Raw genomic sequence first — 26,280 nt, 5'->3', positions numbered from 1 at the left:
GCGCCTGGGTGGCTCAGTCGTTAAGCGTCTGCCTTCGGCTCAGGTCATGATCCCAGGGTCCTGGGATCAAGCCCCGCGTCGGGCTCCCTGCTCGGCGGGAAGCCTGCTTCTCCCTCTCCCACTCCCCCTGCTTGTGTTCCCTCTCTCGCTGTGTCTCTCTCTGTCAAATAAATAAATAAAATCTTTAAAAAAAAAAAAAAAAAAGAATTCCACCTTTTCTGTAATTGAATGCTTTTATTCCACCACTGACAACCCATTTCTTATTATTCAGCCCTTTTTTTCACTGCTGTGGTAAAAATCAACACACAGCAGAGAATAAGTTACATATGGTCTTTGGCAGATAAGAATAGGTTATTCCATGGAGGGAAAATCTTGAATGAACGATTGTTGGACATGGCAGGAAGACACAGGAGAATGAAAACCAAGCATCACTGTATCGGCAGGGACAACTCTATAGTTCATGGCTTTGTGGGCAGCAGAAGAATTGGAGGAAAGTCAGCCTAGCTGAGGGGTGAAGAGCCTAGACTGTGGAGTCAGTCTGTGTGGGTTCAAGCACCAGCTCTGATACTTGGTAGTTATATGACCTTGCTCAGTTTATTTATCTCTGTACTTCAGTTTTCTCATCTGTAGAATAGGGCTAAGAACAGTACTTTACATGACTTAAAATTGTGAGTTTATGTGGCATGCTATGTGGATCTATTTTAAATGAGTAGGAGTGTGCAGAGGGAAGTGTATAAAGAAATAGGTCTGATTCAACCCCCACCCCCGTCGGGTTTGAGAGAAGATGATGGAACAGCTATGCAGATGCTTTTTGTTTGTTTTGTTCTGATGTTGCTCATTAAATGCCCAGGTCATTCCAGGCCGACATTCCAGTCTTTCATCTGCTCCGTCCTCTTCATCCTCAAAAACTCAACCTGCCCACTCTCCTCCTGAGAATCATCACTTCTTCTGTTTCTTGGTCACCTTCCCCTCTTCCTCAACCCCTAATTAACCATGAAGTAGGAGGTAGGGCTCCTGGTAGTACCTGAACTTGAGTCTGCAGATCTGGAAATTTTATTTTATTTTATTTTTTAAAAGATTTTATTTATTTGAGAGAGAGAGAGAGAGCGAGAGAGCTAGCACTAGTGGGGGGAGGGGACAAGCAGAGTCCCCGATGGGCACAGAGCCCCATGTGGGGCTCGATCCCAGGACCCTGGGATCATGACCTGAGCCAAAGGCAGACACTTAGCCAACTGAGCCACCCAGGCGCCCCAGGATCTGGGAATTTTAATGCTAATTGCTTTGGGGAATGAAAGAGAATAGCAAACATAGGAAAGTTGCAAAAAGCTTTGAAATCTGAAACAGTTCTCATGGACCTTGCCAGTTGATGTTTTCTGACTCTTCCTTTGATGGAAGCCCCAGTGTCCTATTGCTATAATCTGTTAATTCTTGAGATGAGAACAAACCTCCGAATTCCAGAAATCTCAAAACTGTCATCCCTGGGACTAAGTCCCTTCACCTTCTGCATTCTGCACCTTCAGGGTCATTGTGCAGGTGTAATAAAACCTGTAGGCCTTTCATGCATTGCTAAACGCTGCTGAGAGATTGACATGCAAGCTAAACCCTAAATGGATGACTCCTCTGTGTCCCCCCACCCAGGGTGAAACTAGACCATTGCCTCTGGAGAAATCTTAAATATATCCTTTAGACAAAGTGAGGTGTAAGATACTTGAAGAATGAAAAAGGGAGTGTTCTGTAAACCCTGGAAAAAATAACAAAGTTTCAGGGCGCCTGGGTGGCTCAGTTGGTTGAGTCTTGGTTTCGGCTCAGGTCGTGATCTCAAGGTGGTGGGATTGAGCCCGTACTGGGCTCCGTGTTCAGCAGGGAGGCTGCTTGAGATTCTCTCCCTCTGCCCCTCACCCTACACTCACTCTCTCCCTGTCTCCCTCTCATAGATAAGTCTTTAAAAAAAAAAAAAAAAACACGAAGTTTCCACAAGATCCTTTACAATGGTCTTCCTGACTCTGCTGTGGAAAATGGCTTATAATAACACAAACACTTATTTAACTAATGGCCCTTCATCAGCATGAATCCCTGAATGATGGTGTGGCAGATGCCTTTCCTCCTGGCAAATCAAAAGGTTTGTTGTGTCCGTTTGGCAAGACCTTAAGGTAAAGCTCGGATGCTTCTTGCCGACTTCTTCAAGATGTTGGAAAACTGGTCCTTTGACAAATGCAAATACAAGGACATCAGATGACTCGTGGATCATTAAAAGGTTGATCATTGTTTTCCTTTAAAACTCTTTGGGGAAAAAAAATTAAAACATATGATGGGCAAAGTTGCAGTTTGAATCATTCTTATCATTAACTATTCTTAGCAAGTTCTTGTGATCTCTCTGGCCTAACTGATTAATTTGGCAGTTGAATGTGACATTTGTATGTAGGTTGTTTTTTTTTTTTAAAGAGACATTTAGCTCCTGAAGTAGAAAATGTTGAGGGTATACTATGGAATATCTTTATGTCCAGATAGATGGAGGGGTACATGAACTGAGTGAAGCTATTTTAGTTTTTTTAAAAAGTCAGTGGTTTGCACTAGAGTAACCTTTGTATTTAACTGGATTCAGAAATACTATTCCTTATTTTTGGAGAAATTTATGGTGCCAGTTCTTAGCCCAAAGGAGAAAAAAAATGGTGGACAACATAAGGATGTTTAACATGATAAATTGTATATATATTCAAGTAAAACTTTGAAGCACAAACTTTCCTATGCATTGATAAGAGTTAAATATTACATATACAGGACGACTGATTGATTATGGGGTGGTTAACAGTTGGCCAGTTTTAGCTGGTATGCATGTATTTGTCTTATCTGTGTGTGTATGTAATACCCTTTCATATGTAAAATAATGTCTGCAGTTTTAAATACAAAGACAAAGTGCATATATTCAATTATAGTATGCATTTGTATTTAAAATTGTACTTTTTTTTAAAAACACATGAAAGGGCATGGGCACAGTGCATCCTTGGCCTGTTTGTATTTCCACAGTGAGTTACACTTACAATGTGCCATCATTAGCTAATCCTGTAGTTTTCCTGTAACTCAAGTTATGGGACAGGTGCGTCTGGGTATACCACGTCTTCAAAGATACGCCCAGAAATACTGCTTTGTAAGTTGCACAACGATAAGAAAACGACATTGGAAAGTTATAATCTCCACACTTCCCTCAATTCTGGCACCAACAGTTGTATGCATTTTTCAACGCTCTGCCTACCCGTGTCTTGTGCTGCTCGTATATCCTTCCTATTCCAGGCCGAAGGCCAGTGTCCTGACAAGGCCTTCAGCAGTAAGCCCCCGAGACTGAGCTCCAGATGGTGGCAAAAACCCTGGAGGAGAAAACAGCTGTGCATCATAGCCCTCGGGAAACACAGTAATGGCTAGAAGGTAAAATAACAGGTCCGCCGGGACATGATCCTTACATGCTTTGCAGCCTGTCCTCCGAGGCCCGGCCCGAGGCCTGCAAAGAAGCTAGCCTGACACGCCCAGCTTCCTGCATGGGGTCAGCAGTGGGTGTCCACAGCACACCCCCACAGCTGCTCCGGGAACAAAGACAAATGATAACATCCCCTCCAAAGTAGAGCAGGCAACGCCTCCCCCAAAATAGTCCCCTGCAACCGTCTTCTCCAAATTCCTTGAAAATGAGGACTGTATTTATAGAAAAATAGAACTGGCAGGAATAAACCATGAAGATGCCGCTGAGTTATGCTTTTATTTCCTCTTGACAGAAAATCAGAAGCGGTAGGGGGTTGGCCCTGGAGATCTGCCACGTGCCAACATTCCCTTTGTGCTTCTAAGCATTTCCGCATACCTAGCGCCGTGAGCAACGCGATATTTTTAAAAATTAAAAAAAAAAAAAAACCGCTACTGAATGCCTACCCATGCAGAAGCTGGACCCGCTCTGGAGATCTATAACTGTGAGCAAAACCAGACCTTGTCAGTGACCCTGTGGCATGCTCAGTTTAGTGGGAGAGGCAGACAATCAAAACTCAAGAATACAGGTAGGATCACAATTGTGACAAAGGCAGTGAAGAAAATGTACTTGGGAAAATGAGAGGGACACTTGATGCAGTCTGAGGGATCAGAGAAGCAATCCTGAGGAAGAGAAGTTTGAACTGACATCTAGTGGAGGAGTAAGCATTTAGAAAACGAGCACTCCAGGCCACAAAACAGCCTGTGTAAAGGCCCTGTGGTAGAAGAAATAGGGATGAACAGGCTGGGAAAGCTAGGAAGCCAGCAGCGAGAGAGTGGAGAGCTAGGAGTACAGTATCGGCTGAGGCTGGAGAGGTCACCAAAGGTGGGACCCTCGCTGGGCCTTCATCTTGCCCAGCAAATTAGACAAGGGTATGAGTGGCTCCGGGAAGACCGGTTAGGCCATGTGCAGATTATGGTAACTTGGGCTAATATTTGCTAGTAGAAATGGATGGATTTGGGAGATGTTCTAAGGAGTAAGTGACAGGACTTAATGACCCGTTGGATTTAGGAGGGAGAGAGACAAGTTTCACGTTGGACACTCTAGTGTTGGTTTAGGGTATATGGTGCGGCCTTTCCTGAGACGAGTGCTTTGGAAGAGTGGCAGGCTTGGAGGAGTGGGGGGAAGGGGTGAGAGGGTGGGGGAGAAATGATTTTCATTTTAGGTGTGGATTGGAGTTGATTTTGTGATACCCAAAGCTGGAAGTTGAATATCTGGGATGCAAAGAAGAGGTCTGGACCGGGTGCGTAAATCTTGGGTCTTTGCATATCCACGTTAGAGTGATGACCATGTAGGAGCTGAGCTAGGGAACAAGTATCGAATGGAAAGAAAAGAGGGCCAAAGATTGCCTTAGAGACAAAGAAAGACTGTCATCATTAGTGACTGGATAGAGGAGGATAAACTTGGAAAGGAGATCGAAAGGCAGTGACTTTTTCTGACCAAGTTATTTCATTTAGTGTTACACACTTTAGCTCCATCTGTGTTGTTGCAAATGGCAAGACCTCATTCTTTTTTTTTTTTTTTTAAGATTTTATTTATTTGACAGAGAGAGACCCAGAGAGAGAGGGATCACAAGCAGGGGGAGGGGGAGAGGGAAGAGCAGGCTCCCCACGGAGCAGGGAGCCCGATGCGGGGCTTGATCCCAGGACCCTGGGATCATGACCTGAGCCAAAGGCAGACGCTTAATGACTGAGCCACCCAGGAGCCCCAAGACTTCATTCTTCTTATGGCTGAGTGATATCCATTGTACATATACCACATCTTCTTTATCCATTCATCTATGGATGGACATTTGGGCTGTTCCCATAGTTTGGCTATTGTAAATAATGCTGCAATAAACTTAGGGGCACATATATCCTTTCAAATTAGTGTTTTTGGTTTTTTTTTGGGTAAGTACCCAGTAGTGGAATTGCAGGATCATAGGGTAGTTCTATTCTTAATTTTTCGAGGAACCTCCATACAGTTTTCCACAGTGGCTGCCCCAGTTTGCATTCCCACCAACAGTGCATAAGGGGTATTTTTTTTCCCACCTCTTCCCTAATATTTGTAACTTCTTGGGTGGTTTTTTTGTTTTTGGGGGGTTTTTTGCCGCTCTGGCAGGTGTAAGGTGATGTCTCGTGGTTTTGATTTGCATTTCCCTGGTAATTAATGATGCTGAGCCTCTTTTCTTGTGTCTGTTAGCCATCTGTATGTCTTCTTTGGAAAAATGTATATTCAGGTCCTCTGCCCGTTTTTTAATTGGTGGTTGCCAAAGGGGAAGGTGGGGGGGGATGGGTGAAATAGGTGAAGGGGATTAAGAGCACACTTACCATGATGAACACTGAGAAATGTATAGAATTGTTGAATCATTACATTGTACACCTGAGAGTACTATAACACTGTGTTGTTAATTATATTTCAATTTTAAAAAAAGAAAAAAGGCAGTGGCTAGAGAGGTAGGAGGAAAACGGGAAGAATCTAGTGTGATAGGAGCCAGGAAGGGAAAATGTTTCAACGCGAGTATGATGAACCACGTTCAGTACCATGAAGAAGCCAAGTGCAATACAGAAAAACACCTGTTGACATTAGGGATTCTGATCTACTGGGGCTCACTGATGACTTAGCAAAAGCTATCCGGTGGATTATTGGGGGATCGATGCCAGATTAGTGTGGAGTGAGAAATTAAGAAACGGGGAAATGGGGATAAGCTTTTGGAGGAATCTGGCTGTGAAGTGGGGAAAAGACGCAGGACGGGGTGGACGCTGGAGGAAAGGGACACGTGTCTCCAGGGGCTTGTGTGTGTGCTTTGATCGCAAGGGGCTGTCTGCCTGCCTTCTGATTTGTCGTTGTTATCGTATGATGAAAGTGACGTAAGTGTGACAGGCCAGTGTGAGGGATCCAGGAGAGAGGAAGAGTAGGAAGATCTAGGAGAGGAGAGAGGGGGTAAGGTGCTGAGAAGCTAGGGGTGGGTGGGATATAAGGCACAGACAGCAGGGCTCGTATCAGAAAGGGAATAAGACCTCCTGCGCTGAAATAGCCAGGCAGCAGAGGGGCTGGGGGGGTGGGGAGGGGGTTGGGAATGACTCCATCTGACAGCTGAGCTTTTCCAGGTAATAAGTCAGCTCCTCTCTACATGGGGAGGGCAGGAGGGGGCCTGCACAGTCAAGCCGGTTTCAGATTGATGATTATGACCCTACATGGCACTTTTTCCAGTGACTTTGGCTGTCCCAGTACAACTCTGGATAAAGCAGCAGACAGTTGGGTCCTTCTGCACCAGAATTTTGCCAGATGGATTAAAAAGTGGGGGGTGGGGGAGCAGAGGAGATTAGGGCATTTGCATCCATTTACTGGGGCTGCCGTAACAAGTCACCACAAATTTAGTGGCTTAGAACCACGGAAATTTATTCCCTTACGGCTCTGAAATCAAGGGGTTGGAGGGTTGGTTCCTCCTTGATGCTGAGGGGGAGTGTGTTTCACACCTCTCTCCCAGCTCCTGGTGGCTGCTGGGCTATCCTTAGCATTCCTTGGCTTGTGGCTACATCACTCCAATCTCTGCCTTGGTCTTCAAGGCAGACCTTTCCCTTGTGTCTCTCTGTGTTACCAGTCTCCCTCTCCTTTCTCTTGTAAGGACAGCAGACATTGGATGTGGGGTCCACCCGATATCCAGGGTCATCTCATTCAGAGACCTTTAACTGAGTTATATCTGCAAAGACCTTATTTCCAAGTAAGGTCACACACACAGGTACGCAGTTAGGGCTTTGCAGGGATATGGTTTAATCCACTACAGTATTGACTTTAAATTGGATAAAAAAGGAAGGGTCCAGTGAATTGAGCACAATTAGAAAAGTCGATAGACTTGGGGTTCCAAAGGAGTCCAAGAATTTTAAAACCATTGGTGGGACTGGTAGCCAGAAGCAAGCTAGAAGGGCAGGGAGCGGCACCTGGTACAGAGCTGCATCTTGAATTAGTGGTTTTCAAAGTAGAGACAAAGCACAAGCTACAACCGTGGAAGTGAGTGGCTGAGGTAAAGGAATAAGTTAGGAAATTACTGAAAACCTGGTAAACGATCCCATCTGCCAAAAGACACACATACCTTATTTGCCAAATTGAGCGCCGATTTAATTTGCTGTCTTCAATCAAGAAGCAAAAGGAACTTTTCTGCTTGGTTTTGAGCATTCAACTCATTTCTGAATTAACATTTTCCTGGAAAGAGTCTCTGTTTCCCGTTTCCAAATGGAGCTGTTTCCGTCCATCACACCTTTGAAGTACCGCAACCTAAGTGATTCATAGAATGTCAGAGGTTGCCTTTTAGACGTTCACTCCAGCTATTAGCGCATGCACCTATTGTACTGGTGGGATAAGGTGGCAGGTTTGAAATAGGACTCACTGATGGCCTGTTCCCCTGTGACACGACTGGGGACCCGTGAACCATGGCATCGGTCTGTCTGTGTCAGCCCCACCGAACTGCCGGCAATAAGGAAGGGCCAGACCTGAATACGCTGGGGGCACCCCTCGTGTTCTTGACGGGGCCAGGAATAGCCTGCGTGCTTTAGCCCAGCTTTTTCTGTACAGCATGATACTGACGTGGTGGTGTCTGTAGGCAGGACACATACAGGTGCTCTCATGAGCATGGAGCTCCACGCACTGAGCCCCTCTGCCCTTCTGCTGTAGCTTCTGCTCACCCCAAGTCTCCCAGCTTCTGCTGGGAGCCAACCCTGAACCCCCTGGCCTATGAGCTAACTACTTCATCTAGCTGCTGGCTGCCCCTCTCCCTCAGGGCCACACTCTGCTTCCTTTATTTCGTGCATTGATTCACCCAGAGTCACTGATGACGTTAGCAACCACTCGTTTCCAGGAATCCCTTCCTGGGAAATCCGTGTCTCCGGAATTGTTGCTCTTCGAATAATTGTTGCTCCTTGGGTAAGGAAGACGGTCTAAATTAGATTCTGCCTTTGGACGTGGTGTGATGGGCTTCGGAGCCCTTCAGAAAGAACCCGTGGCTGATATCCAGGGTGGTTGGCTGGCATGCAAACCCCACATTGCTGGGTCCTTGCTACTAGGAATTCCTAGCACGTCCTGTGATAAGGGAAGTGCGTATGCACTTGGGGAGAGAGAGAGAGAAACCCTAAGGTTTTCATGGAGGCTCATATTGACATCCTTTTGTCATGCAGGATTGAAGATCACTGTTAATGCAATCATTGCCTCTATACCCAGCATAAGACCAGCTCTGCCCGGTGTGAAGGCCCTGGGGATCATCACTGGCACAGCTCTGGGGCTGAAGTTTGTATTGTTCCCACTCAGGCAGAGAGGTGAAATTGATCCATTGCAAACACGGACGCTCGTGACCGGGCACGTGTGCTCCTGAGGGATGGTGTGGGCCTTTGCACCCTAACTCTGGTGTTCCCTGGGAGTCCCCTTTTCAAACTAACAAAGTAATGTTTCTACTTGGGCAGAACTTAGGTGTTGAAACTTCTGTAAGCTAGAGAGTTCAGTAAGGACACCAGCTTGGCATGGCATGTTTGTTTATGCGCCAGGCACCACCATTATCCCCAAAACTATAACAACAAGAATAGACAGGGCCCCTGCCTCCCAAAGGTTATGGTCTTGAGGGGAAAATAGATAAGAAAGCCAGCAATTATAGTAAAATATCTGTGATCCTAGAGGAGACACCCGGGGGCTCCAAGAACTCAGACAAACCCAGCTGAGTTACAGGTTAGAAGGAAAGGTTCCCTAGAGAAATGGATGTTTAACCAAGGGGTTAGGCAATGAATATGAGGGAATCCTCTCTCCTGGTGGAAAGAACAGAGCGTAGGAGAGTCTGGAGAAGAGAGAAGGAGAGCTTGCCAATCCACGGCTTAAAAGGGAGGCTGTGGTTTGAGAAGGATTGTTGGGGGAGAAGCGGAATAGTAAGAGATGAGGATGAAGAGGTAGGCAAGGATCCGCTCGTGATGAAGGGCCTTATGAGGTCTGTTACAGAGCCTGGATTTTATCCCAGTGCAGCATCCTATGGAAGCTGTCAGAGGACGCGCCTTTTAGAAAGATCATTTTTATAATGGGAAAAGTTTGGAGTGTGACCAAACATCATTTTCAAGTTTAGAATCTACTTCTGTGTATTTGTGGAATGAGAGAAAACTGTGATACAGTTAAGGGGACATCTCTTTGCTATCATGGAATCCAGTGAGATATTGAGTATTCCTGTTGATTTCAGTCACAAGGAAACTGTTGGAAGGAAGTGGGTAGTTGATGATGATGCTGGGGAGAGATGACTATAGCCCAGACTAAAATAGCGGCATTAGGCACTGAAGACCAAGAGATCTTTAGGAGACAGAATGAGCACAACTTGATTACAGATTGGTCGTGGAGGGTGAGAGAGTAAAGAACCACTGAGCAGTTAGATAGGTGGAGGTACCACTCACCCCATCAGGGACACTGAAGATGGGTGGGTTGGTAGGGGAAACGATTTATTTGGGGGTATGCTGCCTTTCGTGTGTTTCTGAGACACGCCAGATTGAAGGATATTGGATGTAGAGAACTGGGATCAGGAGGGGTCTGGCTGGAAATGCAGATCCGGAAGTCATGAGTGCCTGTGGATTCATTTGAAGCCGTGGGATCGAAACTCCAAGAAGAAAATATGAAGCGGGAAGCAAAACAGGGCTGCAGGAGCAACACCTTGAAGACCACTGACCTCTAAGCTATGCACACAGGACTGGAGCCTTTGGGGAGACTGACGAGACCCACTAGAGAGCTAGGGAAAAAAACCAGGTGGGACTGGTACCGTCACCTGCGCAGGACAGGAGAGAGTTCAGGAAAGGAGAAGGGGCCGCTCTGGCGGGTCCTGATGGGATGGTAAGGACTTGTGACATATCCCATGTGTTTAGTGACCATATGTCATTGGTGTCCTTGGGAGAACAGTTTCAGGGAAGCCTTCTGGCCGGGACTTAGGAAGCATATGGTGGAGGTATGAATGAGAGAGGAGGAGGTAGACTTCTTTTAAGAGGTGTGGCCAGGAGGGAGAAAGAGAACTACATAGCAGTCACCAAAACGGGAAATGAGCTTGAGGGGGAGGTGTTTTTTAAGATTGATTGGATTATGTCAAGATGCAAAGTTTGCCTTAACGTGGCTTTCACATTCCAAGGGAAATAGAAACATCAGCACAGTGACTGTGAAGCCAAATGAATATATTTCCACACATTTTTCAGGAATGACATTTCTTGTGACTAGGAAAAACAAACATGCAAATAATTGGAGACTATTTAGCATGCGTCTGATTTTAATAAGGAATCATCAAATCAAGCTGTCTAGCCTTCGGCATCTGGCTAGATCACACAATCTATGTGGGTAACTGGATCCTTCAGTTTCTTGTAAGAAACAAGCTGAGCATGGACATGCAGAGAATGTTCTTACCTGCATCTCCATCATGACCTTCAAAGGGAACACCTAGGGGTTGGAAGGCAAAGTAGACTTGATGGCCCAGTTTAAAAAAAAAAAAAAAATCTCTGATACAGACTAAAGACTCTGGAAATCGGCACCTTCCTGGGGCTAGGATGGTAAAGATGTCATTGTTTCCTCTCAAGGTGACCTTCGTCCATCACTCTTTTCTTATGTGTCAAGGCTATAAAATCCTTAACGACAGAGGAGACCCTGCCTTTTCCTCCTTGTCTCCTGGGATTGAGCAGACATCTGACATAGTGGGTGCCTAATAAGTTCATATGGAACTAAAAGCGAGGTGGCCAGCCAGCTGTTTGAGCTCCTCTGTTTCCCAAGATCTGAAAGCGGAGAAGTGAGGGCATTTACTGAAGCACAGAACACAAGGTCCCCACGTTCGAGAGACTTTCCATCATTCATGATTGTTTTTCAGTTTGTCTGAATTGTACACAGGTCAGGTTCCAAGACATTGTGTGCTTAATTATGATTTAGTTATTTGGGCAGCAGTGTTTTTGGGGGTTGGTTATCTCTTGCTATGTAACAAAACACCCCTCAGCGTAGTAGTGACTTAAAGCAACAACTTGATGTCCTTCTGTGACCTGATGATAGCCTGAGCTCAGCTGGGTGGTTCTTCAGTCTCTCTTGGGATCTCCTATGTCAGCAGACACAGGGATTGGGGTCATCAGGAGGCTCACCGGGATGCGGCGCAAGCTGGACCCCTCCTTTCTTCCTTGTATTCTCAGTGCCATTCCATGGGCTCTCTTCCTGTGGTCTCTCCAGCAGGAAAGCTTGGGGCCTCCAAGAATGCAATGATACAAGCTGCCAGGCCTTTTAAGACTCAGTCCAGAATTGGCCCAGTATCTCACTCATGGTTTTCTGTTGGTTAAAAGAAGTCGTGGGACCAGCCCAGATTCATTGTTGGGGCAGACTAAACAAGGGTGTGAATGCCAGGAGCATGGGTCATTGGGTGGCGTCTAGGGAAGCCAGCTACACCATTGTTCAAGGTGTAACAAGGCTACAGCTGCTGCTCATTCTCTTCTTCCCAGGTGGAATGTGCTTCACCAATTCTACATGGAGAACAATGGCGGCAGTCGCTCTTGTGTCTCCCGTGTGTGCGAAATACGCTTGACCCTTTCCATGCCTTGAGAACCTCATTGCACAGCAGACCTCCATGCTATTGTTAACTTAATTTGGCAGGTGGAGAACCCAAGGTCTGGAGGGGCTAGATAATTTCTAGTTAGAAATGGCAGACCAGAAATTCGAACGTAGCCTGTAGTCTCGTCACCTATAAAGTGTTTCAGATCCGTGAGTGTGGGCACTCATGATTCAGATGCTTCCACACATGCAGTTCATCTACACTTCACAGTGATTCACTAGACCATTTTCCTTTTGTGACACATCCCTGCAAAGCCAACTTGTGAAGGAAGAGAACTCATCCATGAACACTGACCCTGGAAGTCACAGTCTGAATCTCTCTCGAATGCCCTTCAAGGCAGCAGCTAACAGCTTACTCATCTTCGTTTGTGTCCCACACTATCTAGTTCGATGCCACGTCTGTGGCATGTGCTTCCCGTTTGTTGAATGGCGAAGAAAGAGTAAACTGATACTGGCTTCAGACAGATGCTGTTCAAAACCACTGAGTTTGTATTTTCAGCGGAACATGACGTTTCTCAGCGAGGGCTTCTAGGAACAAATTGTGTGTATGTTAGGCAAGCAGACGGTGATCACACAGGCCTCTGGAGTGGTTGCTAGATTGACAGCCAGACGTTTGCAGCACTAATTCTGAAGGGACACCAGCCTTACAGTGCCGATCGTGGGATGTGTGCTTGGCCCACTGACTTCGATGACAAGCGGGAGTTGAGTGGGGCAGGTGGTACAGGACCAGGGTTGGGACACAGACCTTGCAGCCCACCTGCCATGTGACCTCAGGCAAGTTTTTTTGTGCTGTGTGCTCAGTTCCCTTGCCTAAAATAGGAATAAAACTGGCACCTCATAAAGTTGTGAGGATTGAAGAAGAATTTAGGGACGCCTAGGTGGCTCAGTTGGTTAAGCATCTGCCTTGGGCTCAGGTCATGATCCCAGGGTCCTGGGATCGAGGCCCACATCGGGCTCCCTGCTCAGTGGGGTGTCTACTTCTCCCTCTACCTGCCGCTCCCCCTGCTTGTGCTCACACACACTCTCTCTCTCTAACAAATAAATAAAATCTTAAAAAAAAAAAGAATGTTGGAAAGCTCTTAAAACAGTACCTCATATGTAATGTTATATGTAATTTTTTATCTGTCATGACTTTTTTTTTTTTTTCCTAGAAATGCATTAAAAAACAAGCATTGAAGACTAAGGAAAGACTATTTCATAGTCTTTGGATAGGGTGTGTGTATAAAGTGACAATTCTGATCAGCTTCTCTTAGATTTAGGTCCTGGGCATAGGAGCCTGCTTTCAGACACAGCGCAGAATTGCACAGAGCGGGAGCTTATCCCGTGTTTTCCTAGGTACCGACGAGTATTTCCTCCCCTCTATGAATTTACAATGAAGTGAACAAACACAATGGCCTCTGAGGAAATGCACCATCCTGTTTCTCCTCTGGCTACCTCATGGGCAAAAAAACATGTGTGATTTATAAAAAGGTGATCTTGGGCGGGGTGGAACAACGTGGGTGTAGTCTCCGTTGGAAAATCAGAGCTCTGGGGCCAGTCGGAATGCTGAAAAAATAGAGAAAGGGGTAAACAGGATGACCATATACTTTATTTTCCAAACCTGGCCATTTTTGACGATACCGTGGGAGGCCATCACTACCTAGACTGGGACAGTGAGCCTGAAACAGGCGAAGCGGGGGGTGTGGTCACCCTGTACCACTCTGTACAAGACCGCCTAGCCATAAGCCACAGACTCGGAGGCCGGTTCTGTTCTACAAACAGAAAAGGAGTGCCAGTTAACTCGCGAGAGAAAATGGGACCGAGACTCCGAAGAACACGAAAAGGCACTCAATTGCCTGCCATTTCAGCTAAATGAATTCATGGTGGTTGAGTCCCATGTCATCTCTGACGAATTGCATGTCTCCGTTCCCAGCCCTCAACCTCTGTGTCTGCCTCCCCTCCTTCTCTTCACCTGCTGGATGTCTTGATCAGAAATTCTGTCCCACTTTCTTCCACCGGCAATTCATTCTGTCGTCCTCAACACGTCCCTCACTCTCTGAGGTTCTGGACCGCGCCAGTCACCTGTTGGCACGCCAGGCCAGCAGACCCTGTGCGTGTCCCCACCTCCAGGCCCTCCTGTCCCTGGCCTTTGGGTGCCGCCCCCCCTGTGCAGCTCCGTCTTCTTTCTTTCCTCCTCTTCCCTAGCTCTAGTTCTCCTCTCATTCTTTCCTTCCTCTTTTCTTCTGGGAGCACTCATTATCCTCTCTGAAGCTCAGCTGTCTCCTGAGTTCATTAAGTTTCCAGACATTTGCTGGCTGCATCCGGCAGCACTGGACTCCGAACTCCACAGACCATAAGCAGAATTCCATTGAATTCAGAAATTCAAATCTGTAAAGATCTCCACCCCGAGGCCAGCCCTCTGCAGGACCTTCCCACAATCCCCCAAATAAGTATGCACACACCAAATGCCTCCTTTCTGCCCTCACAGGCTTCCCCTCCAAAAGCACCCTGACGCTCAGAAAGGAATCCTCATTCCCTCTGGGAACACCTTAGAATCACGTCACAATTTTTTTTCTTTAACCAGTTCTGATTATAGACATGCCCTTTCCTTTCTCCACTACCATTTTAATATAGAAGTTCGCCTGGGTTTCCCCAGAGATCTTGGGCCTTTGCTTCACTACAAACATCATCCTAATAACACTAGCACAACTAGTAACAGTGGTAATCGCTGACTGTAATGAATGTACCATCAGTGGGCACTGAATGATAAATACCAAAGCAGGTGCAATGTAGTTCTTACTGCTTCTCCAGTCCTATGAGTCCGTTACTGCTAACATCTGTTTTGTAGATGAGGATAAGGAGGCTTAGGAAGGGTCAGTAACTTGCCCAGGATCACTCGGCTGGTTAATGGTGAAGCCCTAGAGGACTTGAATGCAAGCCTGTCTCACTTCAAAGTCTCCTGGGCTTTGCTCAGAAATATCACCGGTCCATGTGACTTGCAAGTGTAAAGAGTGAAAACGTTAAGATGTATGTATATCTAGGTTAGGTAGGTGTTAAACACACTTGAATTCAGAAAGCTGATCTCCGTAAGGAAACAAAATAATACTGGAAATAGGACTTGATGATTTCCATGAGTAATGCTGGCATTCCTGAGGCAAAGAAAAATACCTACGTGATGTATGTTAACTTGTCTCTTTAAAAAAATGGGTTCTTTGTTGGTTGATTGATTTTGTTGTTGTTGGTTCCCTTGTTGAGTTGTAAAAGTTACAGGGAAGATGTTAGACAATTAGAATTTGGGGCTTGTTTGAAAATATCAAGTAACCTTAATAGGAAAAACAGACCCACACATGAATCAAATGGTTTTTGAAGGTCAGTTTTAAAGGTCTTCCTCCTCCTCTTTGTTAGCCCAAGGGAGAGTGGGATCAGGGGCATTGTGTGAATAGGAAATGTGTGAGATATTAATGAAATCACATGGATGAAAGAAAGCGTTGTGTACCACGCACCTGCCTGGAGGGGCAGTCTGACCTGGAGAAAGGAGGATGTGGGTGCTAACCCCAAATGTCCGGGGGGGCCTTCCCTCTAATCCCAGTGAGTTCTAATTAAGCAGCGTTGTGAGGGGTCTTTGTGGGAAGTCAGGGAGCAGTGCTCATGATGTTCAGACTCAGATACAATTTTGGCACAGAAGACTGTTGCAATGTTTCGTCTATTTTTGTCCTCAAGCGAGTGTGAGTTTCTGAAGAGAGTAAATGTCTCCTCTATGGCATAGCAGCCTCTGTGTGTCCGCTGAAAAGCTGCTCCATTCCACATTGCTGCGCTTAAAATTCCCTAGCTTCTTGGGAGCCGTGAGATGCTCTGAGATTGTAGGAAGCTGGTTGCTACCACTGCAAAGCGTTGTCAAAAAAGCCCATGAAAAGGGCTTTTAAACGCTTCTCGGCACACAGGAAGGGGTTGTTTAATGCAGTGGTTAGAGCACCATGCTAATTACATTTCCAGACGTTTCTGTGAAGATTGTATGAAGCAGCTGTGACTTGTAATACTCTACAACCTCATTTTGCAATACCATATCCCTATGTAGAAGAAAAAATATACAATTTATCCATCATAGCACAAAGCTATTTCATGCATGGACAACTGGAAAGATTCATTACCAGAAGATCTGCAGTTACAATGAGGATAATTCTCACCAGCCTCATGAATGACTGAAACAGCATTTGATAGATCTGGGTCAGATAGATATTTACAGAGATTTTGGTAATCGTGTGCCTTCCCTCACAGCCATAGTCACATCGGTTTGTAGTGTTTCTGGAAGGACTGGTGGACTCTTGTGTGTTGAATTCTAATCATAGGTATATAACAAAATATCTCTAAACAAGTCACTTAACACATTCATCACAAACTGCATCCCTATATAAGGTAATTACTGTCAAAATTTTTTATTTAGACTCTAAATAGCAAACTCAAGAGAGATTTTTTAAATATAAATAATAGATCCCCTTCCAGTTTGGAAAGAGAAAATTCACCCTTCATCCTGACACCGTGCCAAATTACGATCATTTATGTATATTTGCTTGCATTCTTTCATAATCATTTCACGTAGATGAAAGCAAAACCTTCGTATCATTTATCTCCCTCTCAATTTTTTGACGTAGTGGTATGTTATAGTAGAATTCTTGCTCCTAGTCAGCCAAGTCACCCGACTGTAACACATTCCCTTGGGTGCATGCGATTATAAATAACCGGCCCCTACCATCTGTGTATGTAGTGTTTCCATCTTACGTACTTTTTTCTTTAGGGTAGAGACGGATTCAGGGGCACACTGGGTGTGAATATTTTTTTTAGCCCTTGCTTTCCAGAAAGGTAGTGATGTGATGCGGGGAGTAATGACTTCACACTCTCGGGGTTGCAATAGAGAGACACATGGGGTTAAGTTTTAAGTGCAGTCAGCGAGAAATCAAGCAGGTGGGGGGGGCTCTTTCCTAGGATGTGCCAACATTGGACAGTCTGTTCAGGGTGGCCTCAGCAAAACCGTGACCACTGGCCTCCATTTGGACAGATTTCTTCTGTTGTAGCTCATTTTCAACTCCTCGTGTGCATGTGGCAGCCCACATGTAGTCTAACACTTTCCCCATCAGAATACCTGAACTGTAACGAGAACTTTAGTAAGAGCCAGCTAGAAGATAGCTGGATATCGTTACCAGTATGAACAAGCAAAAACCGCAAAAGATACATTATTTACAAACAGTCTCTGATAACAGGATTGACAAGAACAAAATGAAATACTTGAGGAAATAGTTGAATGTTTCATGATAGCTCTTTAGTTAAGGTGAATTATATGAAAATTGGCATTTCTTCAATTAGTAAATCTTTTTTTTTTTTTAAAGATTTTATTTCTTAGCGAGAGAGAGAGCACGAGTGGGGAGGAGAGGGAGAAGCAGGCTACCCGCTGAGCAGGGAGCCTGATGCAGAACTCAATCCCAGGACCCTGGGACCATGACCCAATTCGAAGGCAAACACCCAACTGACTGAGCCAGCCAGGCTCCCCAAAAGTAACCAAAAAAGTTTTTTTAAAGATTTTATTTTAGAGCGCATGTGTGTGAGTGGGGTGGGGGGAGGGGGCGGCGGCAGAGGGAGGGTGAGAGAATGTCCAGCAGACTCTGTGCTGAGCAGGGAGCCCAGCGCAGGGCCCCGATCCCACAACCCTGAGATCATGACCTGAGCTGAAATCAGGACTCAGAGGCTCAACCGACTGAGCCACCCACCAAAATTTTAAATGCATTTACTCTTGACCTCGCAATTCATCAACCGAACAAAGGTTGGGAAGGCAGGGAAAGATTCTAGACGCAGGGAAAGATGCTGCAAAGTTACAGACTTGAGGAAGGGCATGCCCAGAAGGAGTTGTAACTTTGCAGTAATTTAACCTACATGTATGTGTGCAGAATTACAGTAAGATGGATGTGCAAGGTTGTTCTTTACAGATTGTTTATAATATTAGAAAACTGGAAACAAGACAAAGGACATCAGTCAGGGCTAGTTACATAAATCATGGTCTTTCTACACAATGGAGTACAAATAGAGCCATAAAAAACACCAGGTAGATTTGTATCTCCAGATATTGAGAGAACTTTAAGATGTACAGCTTTATTCATGCCTGTTTATTTCTTGACTTTGACTTCCCCCTTATTTTTTTATTAAAGATTTTATTTATTTATTTGAGAGAGAGCATGAGCAGGGGGTAAGAGCAGAGGGAGAGGGACAAGCAGGCTCTCTGCTGAGCGGGGAGCCCAATGCGGGGCTCGATCCAAGGACCCTGAGATCATGACCCGAGCTGAAGGCAGATGCTTAACCGACTGAGCCACCTAGGCGCCACCCCCTTATTTTTTTAAACAAAAATTGTATATATTTAAGGTATGCAACATGATGGTTTGATACATATGTAGTAAAATCCAATTAACATATCTGCCCACATAGTTACCATTTTATGTGTGTGATGAGAACACCTGCAATCTCTCTTAGCAAATTTCCAGTACTCAAAAACACAAAAGACAAAAAGTGTTATTAACTAAAGGACAGAACTGTATATACACCTCTTGGTTTCTGAGTAAAAAAAAATTTTTTTCGCAAAAATATGGAAGAAACATTTACGAGTGTAGTGGTTTTCAGGGAGTAGAAGTGGATAGTAGACAAAGGAGGAGGGCTTGGCATTTCATCATATTCCTTTTTTTGTAGCTGAAGGGTTGCCATAGGTATGTGTTGTTTTATACAAAATAATCAGAAGGTACATTCTCACTGGATTATAGCCACACATGATGTTTGCCTATTTAATGCTAGTGTATGAACACATGTATTATTTATGTGCCATTCACTCTTCCAGGCTCTTCACGTTTATTAACTCTCGTTAATCATCACAAACCCATATAACGCAGGAGCTATTTTATTCCCATTTCACAGATGGGGGAACAGAGGCACAGAGAGGGTAAGCAATTTGCCCCGAGGTCACACAGCTGTAAAAAGGCAGAACCAAGATTTGAACTCTAGAAGCCTGGCACCCCAGCCCACTTGACCTTCGCTCGATATTTTGATATTTGCCAGCACCAAAACAGAAAGCTGTGCCTTAGAGTGAGGTGTTGGTAACAATCCATATACCATTACTTGTTACTGATTTGAAGTTCTTTTCGTCAGTCACTCAGTGGTTTTATTTAGTAACAGGCTGACATTGTTTCTGGCCTCTCCTCCAATAGGCACTTCTTTTTCAGATGCAGAAATTGTCCAGCCTTCATCTGTCCACAATGAGACCATTTACAAGAGATGGGAACTGGCTCTTAAAGCCGTTCTTTCTTCTTTTTTTATAAGCCTAGTTTTGCTTTCTGAACAGAAAATCGAGAATTCTCCTTTCCAGCCGTGCTGGGAGCCCAGTAGTGTCTGGCCAGGATCCATTCATATCTGTCTTCTACCCTCCCAAGCTGCAGGCTCCCAGCCTGGGCTGCCTGCCTGCCCCATAGCAGAGCACTTTGTAGCTCAAGGTCATATGCCAAGGGAGCTTTCTGCTCTCTGACTTCCCCACATCAAGCTTGGAAAACAAAATACCCTAAGTCAAGCTAGATCCGAGGCCAGGGTAATTATCTGAATACAGCTAAGAATTTCACTCTTTTCAGATTTATGTCACAGAAATAATAGTATTTGATCAGATAAACCTTCTTAACAATGGAGTATTTGGGGGAAAAAAAAAAAAAACCCTAAAGGAGCATCTTTTCTCTGTCTGATGCTACTTAGTGGCTCACAGTGCCCTGTTCTTTAGCTCAGGTTTCTCTGGCAAATTCTTTTGTTCAACACATACTTACCCGGGATCTCCGAAATGGCAGGCTCAGAACAATGAGAGCTAAATAAGACAGAGTCTGCCCACACTGAACACACACTAATGGAAGAAACCGAACTGGCAGCCAGTAATTACACGGCTCGGAGATAAGAGATCTTGAGGTATACACAGGGTGCTCTGGAAGCACATAAGGAGTGATGCCTTGATTGTCTTAATTTAGTCTGGATTGAGAATTACCGCACGGAGAAATGACCACAGGTCTCCGCTGGTAAATAACCGGGGCCCTCACCTGCACATGCGTGCAGAGAATGGTGGGGCTCCTAGAAAGACCAGCATTGGCAGCTGTGTGGGGACATCACGGCAGCTTCAGCCCATTGGGGTGTTCACGCCTTCGAGCGGTTCCACGTTCAGGCTTCACTAGCTTTGTGAGCATCGTGTTGTATTTACTAAATGTTAAGCACTGAGTTAGGCCCTTGGACACAGAGATGAAAAATACAGTCAGGGCGTCTGGGTGGCTCAGTCAGTGAAGCGGCCGACTCTTGATTTCGGCTCAGGTCGTGATCCTCAGGGTCGTGAGATCGAGCCCCATGTCGGGCTCCATGCTGGGCATGGAGCCTCTTTGAGATTCTCTCTCTCTCCTCTTCCTCTGCCCCACCCCACCTCTCTTTCCCACTCTCTTTAAAAAAAAGGGGGGGGGGAGAAAATGAAAGATACAGTTCCTCCCCCTGGAGACTTGAGTCTGGCCCAGCGGGGGCAGGAGCAGAGCTGAAGAGCAGAGAACACAAAGTATGGTTCTGAAGGGACTTTGGAATTCGCGTTCAAGGTCAGTAAGAGAGAAGGGGCAGGAAGGAATGCTGCAAAGCTATGGATTGAAGGAGAGGCATGTCCAAAAGAAATTATGAAAGAAACCTCAGTAGCCTAAGAGCAGATTCACGGAGATGTTCTGAGAGGTCGCGGAAGACTGCTCTGCCCTTCAGCTTCCACAGAAGTGTTTGTGAGAACAGTAGCAGATGAGAGTTATGGCAAGCCTCACATGCCAGGTACTATTCTAAATGCAGTTCGTGCACTTCCTTGTTTAATTTTCCCTGTAGACACACGGGGTTTTGCATCTGTGGAAACTGCCAGCGCAGGAAGTTCGGTCTGGTGCATTGCCCTGCAGAGCCCGAGCCCCCAGTCTCAACCACAGCACCACATCTGTGGTCCTTCCAGCTGTACAAGTTCGACAGACACGGTCAGGGGAGAGTCACTTCCCCCCACAGAGCAAGTGGGACAAACAGAGGCGCCAAGGTGGGAAATCAGAAGCGTGTTCTAGAAGTTCGGAGCATGGGTTAATAATAGGCAAGTGACGGGATATGAGGATTATTAGATTATGGAAAGTAGTAAAGAGTGCAGAGTTGGACTTTTCTTCCCTTGGAGACTTCTGAGCAAGGAAGTGACATAAACACAGCTGGCCTTTGGGTGACTCCCTGGCGGTTACGGATAGAACTGCCAGGAGCAGTAGAGATCCTGGCAGGGGGAGGCCAGTTAGAAGGCTCTTGTAACTGTCTAGGCAAGAGATAATTGGAGCCTGCAGGGGGTGGTAGCTTCGGGAATGGAAAGGAGGAGACAGAGAGATGAGAGACATGGAGGAGGTAGAGGTGACAGGACACGGGAGATGAGATGTGGGGGTGAAGGAGAAACCAAAAATAACTCTGAGATGTTGAACCCGGGTGACTGATGACTGGTGGTGCTTTTTTAACAGGAGTGGGTAAGAGTTGAATGTAGGAGATGAGAAGAGAGAAGACATTTGTTTTTGACAGAGTCCTCATGGCCAGAGAGGATCCAGAAAGTCCCCATCACGTGATGAAAGAGAGGCCATCTGCTGGGAGTGCAGGGTGCCCAGGCTGGCTTCTGTCATGTCTTGAGAGGGAACAGTCTTAACCCCATGAGTCAGTTGTGTTTGTTTTCTCGGGCTGCCATAACAAAGTACCACAAACTGAGAAGCTTGAATACAAGATGTATCCCCTGGGAGTCTCAGAGATCAAGATATAGGCAGGGTGGGTTCCTTCTGAGGGCTTAGGGAGAATCTGTTTCATGCCTCTCTCCTAGCTTCCAGTGGTTTGCTGATAACCTTTTTCACCCCTTGGCTGGTAGATCCACCACCCCGATATCTGCCTCATCTTCACACGTGGCGTTCTTCCTGTATGTGTATATGTGTCCAAATTCCCCATCTTGATAAGGACTCCAGTCACATTGGGCTAGATGTCCATCCTGCCTCTAACATGACCTCATCGTAATCGGAGTAATTACATCTTTAATGGCCTATTTCCGAATTAAGTCACATTCAGAGATGCTGGGAGTTAGGACTTCAGCGTGTGAATTTGAGGGGGGTGGATATAATTCAACCCATAACAGTGAATGAGATGAAGGCCTTCTTGCTCTCAAAAGATAACCAGGTTTTTCTTCTCCTTAGGCATCTTCTAGAGGTTTGTGAGCAAGCCATTATTGGCCTAAAAGATTTTTTCAGGTCTGTAAGGGTTGAGGCCTGTTGACAACTCATTAATGGACTTGCAGACATTCCTACTTAGCAAAAGAATGCCAGTACCCTCTCCCAAACACCACAGTCCAGAGAAAGTAGTTGCTTAGCTGGGAGCACATGGACCAATTGCTAGAGAACTCTCCCCGTGGGAATACCTGCTTGAGAGAAAGAACAGGTGCAGACCAGAGCCTGAGCTGAGAGTCCCCAGGATATTCAGGTGCAGATCGAGTCCCACATTCAGTACCCAACACGGAGTGATCGGTGCCCATTTTCTCCTGCTTTGGACATCAAGCTTTGTCAATAAAAGTAGTTAATAATTTGTAACTCTGAATTTTTTCTTCTTGGAAAATTAATTCTGTGAGCTTGTTGAAAAGAAAAACAATCCTCTGAAAATCTTTGTTAAAAGTGTCTGATTTTTTTCACATTCACCCTCATCCTCATAGGCTCGTGGGCTGTTAACACCCAAGCAGGATCAGAGAAAAACACATCTAGATCAAGATGGGTAGTCCTTCTCCAGGAAAAGGAAATGCCAGCTCAGAGAGACCTGAGCCTTCTTTGTCAGATGGCTATAGGTTTGGGCATCCCAGAGATGGAGAGGCGCCCATGAATGAATCACAAAGAGTTCTGCCCTGGGTGTTTATAATTCAGATCCAATGCTTCCCTAAATCGCTCTTTGGTGGTTTTCCATTTCTGTGTGGGTATATTTACATTTACACCCCATTTATATGATTTGCCAGAGCTTGAGGCTGATAGCTTAAACTTTTTCCTTCACTTCCAATTCTCATTGCCCTCCCAATCTCTGTAGCCCTGAAAATGAGCTTTTCTGAGCTCCTCATTAATTTTTCACTCCTCTCCCTGCGGGAGATGCACAGATACACAGCACTAGGACTGCAGGCCAAAGAATGCTTGGCAAGCAACTGCTGCACCCAGCAATAGATTTCAGAAACCTACCTCCAGGGATTTTGACAAGTGAAATGCCCAGGGCCTGCTCGCACTGTCATTATGGGGTTCCCATTAGACCTTGAGAAAGTCGCACTGCAGGGTGTGCTGTGATTTGCTCCTTCTGTTTTTAATTGGGTGTTAAATTAAGAATAGCAGTGCAATACACTAGCAAGGTAGTAACCAGCTGTGTGACCACAGATAAGGGTGTTCACCTCTCTGAGCCTTACCTTCTCATCTTTAAAATGTGAGGCTTAGACCAGACCATCTCCAAGAGTCTGTTACATTGAATACTCCTCTCGTTTTGACAGCAGACAGGCATTCTTTTCAACAAGTGTAAAGAAAAGCCATTTATCAGGTTTCCCTCCGTGTCACTGTTTCTGTGGCCAAGAGCAGGATCTGTGTGTTGGAAGGCTAAAAAATTCACTCGCACCCAGCTTTAGGTAAGAAACATGCCATGTAGAAAGATTCCCATTGGAACAGTTCCATGGTCAGCTCTCAGTCATGACATTAGAGGCTGTCTCTTGGCCTTCGCTGCCTTCCTTACCATGTGACCCCCTACAGCCATCACTCCTGATTAGAAGATGGAATGCATTTCTTTAGGGACCTTTAAAAAAGTTATTTCAAGTGCTAGAGTTTTGGGTTCCTTAGGACAAGCATGGGCCGGAGACCTCTGTAATGAGCCCAGAGTCTCAGTGAGCATGAACTTGCTCAGCTGGGAAAATTAACCCTATTGAAATTTTTACCCAGCTGTCTTAATTGGAACTGGGGGTGTCTGCAGGGTCCACACAGATCAGGCTTTCAGGATGCTAAACTAAATCAGTGGTGCACATGATTTCCTCTGCAGAGTCCTCTAAAATGAGATACACTTTTGAATATATAGGTGGTCTTCCAAGAACTAATCATTCAAATGCTCATTGAATAAAATAGGATAAAAGCTGGTGTTCGTCACCATGCACTACCTATATCTGATGTCTAGAAGCAATTATCTTGGGGATAAACTCTTTTGATCAGGAACCAGGACTGCTATCTGTGAAAGCTGAATTCCCTTATATTGTCCTTGAGGACAATAAACAATGTCCCAAAAAGGGAAATGTAAAAAACAAACCTGGTGGAAAAGAAAAGAAAGAAGTGTTAGAGATTAAGTAGTACAATAATGTGAGAAATATCTCCACCTAAATTTTATGTCATCCTAGGTTAGAACTTTTTGTAAAAGAAAAAAGGTTTTAATGGCTTGCTTCCTTGACTAATAGAAAATGAGAAAAATTTTCAGGGTGAGTTTAAAAATGAGAATATTTTAGAAAAAATACAGCAAGCCTTTGGAGTACAGGCAATTTGTTGCATCAACAGGAACTCAGAAATGTGTTGAATAGCCAGTGGATTACCTCTTCATCTGAGCAGAGAGTAGTACAGAATGCAATATTTAAAACACCAGGTAAGAAAATCCTGAAAATATTACTCTTTTCATGTACCCAAAAGAGTGTCGGAAAATAAAACAAGGGGTTAGAGCAATAATTATTTTGAGTGAAGCTCTGAAAGTACTCAAGTCCTTGGCATAACCCCATTTTCTTTCCCAAATTGGATTCTGCCCCTAAACTGAGTCCCCAAGAGCTCTGTTTCTCATGCATAACGTGAAGGGTGCAGAACGGATGGTCTCCGAGGCCTCTGCCAGCTCTAATATTCTTCTGTTTTAAATCAACACATATGGGAAAAACATGTCAAGTTTTATTAAGTACGTTTTCAGCTGCATTCAGATGTAGTAACAGCTGAAATGATAGACACGATATTTACCCTTTCTGTTAGCAAAATCTCTCTCTTTGCATAACACCCTCACCAAGCACTGCTCCAGGTTATAACTATTTGGAAAGGCTGTATGATGTTATCTGAAAACTAATTTAAATAAGAAGCCGAAAAGAAATATGGTTTGCCCTTTTAAATGCTGTTGCAGTAGGGCTTCCCTTACTAGGAATTTAGGAATAGAAGAACAAATGGTGGCCTTTTTGTCATTGCTAGCTGTTCCCCTAGTTCGACTAACAATTCAGAGAATTGCAGGTAAGATCATTCTTGCAGTCCTTTTCTCATGAGCCAGAACAGGTGTTAATGCTTAAAGAGAAAGAATACTTATGGGCCAAGAAGGGACAGTCAGGTCTAGGCACAGACTTTGGGAATAGCACTAACTTCCCTGTGTTGTGCATTCAACACTGTTCTTCCTCCTACCTCTGTTTATCCTAATGTTTGCATCCTTTTTCTTCTTCCCTTATGAGTCTGAGTCACTAATGGCTCTCAGAGGCATCACTTTGCTCAAAGTCATTACACTGGAGATGACTGGCCATGAAAATTATATCTTCAGAGCACTGAGGGGAAATACTACTAACCAACAATTTTGTGTTCTGGTAAGACACTGTTCCATGGGGGGGAGGGGGTGGAATGTTTTTAGCAATAAAAATCTAGAAGAGTTTACCATGAAGAGATGGTCCCCAAAAGAAATGGAAAAGAGTATCATTCAGGAGGAAGGAACTAGAACCCATAATAAAGGAGTACAGTGCAGAAAGCAATAATGAGCAAAGAAATTGACAAAGTTTTATAAATACTAATAAGTGCTGATTGTTTAAAAATAACATTATAAGCAGTTGGGGGGCTAACTAAATGAAGTCAGAACCAGTGTACTACACAACAGCATACAAACTAGGAGAGGATGATCTGAGTAAGTTGTTCTAAACTCACTGTATTATTCTGGAGGTGGTAATTAGGAATTCCTTTTGAACTTTGTAAGTCAAGTAAACATATTAAATATTTAAGGCTAACCTCTAAAAGAAGAGAAGTAAAATGGATAACTAAACCAGTGAAGAGGGAAAAGGAAGAAGAAAAAAAATCTCATCATCCTAAAAGAAAATCATAAAGAAGGAAAGAAGAAAGGAAAATCATGATAACTAGCACAGAAAAAGAGTAGAAATAAATCCAAATACA

General features: G+C 44.9%; 1 protein-coding gene across 6 annotated transcripts in view; it reads left to right on the top strand.

Moving 5' to 3' along the window:
• The window catches only part of PHACTR1 (phosphatase and actin regulator 1), a 458,880-nt gene that overhangs the window by 324,691 nt on the left and 107,909 nt on the right, over positions 1-26,280 (top strand). The gene's annotated exons all lie outside the window — the stretch shown is intronic.

The sequence above is a fragment of the Leptonychotes weddellii genome, chromosome 8 (genome assembly GCF_054177405.1).
Source record: "Leptonychotes weddellii isolate Sample4059 chromosome 8, ASM5417740v2, whole genome shotgun sequence".
In the NCBI taxonomy this organism is placed as follows: domain Eukaryota; kingdom Metazoa; phylum Chordata; class Mammalia; order Carnivora; family Phocidae; genus Leptonychotes; species Leptonychotes weddellii.
Note: the sequence above shows the minus strand (reverse complement) of the source record. Positions and strands in the feature narration are given on the sequence as shown.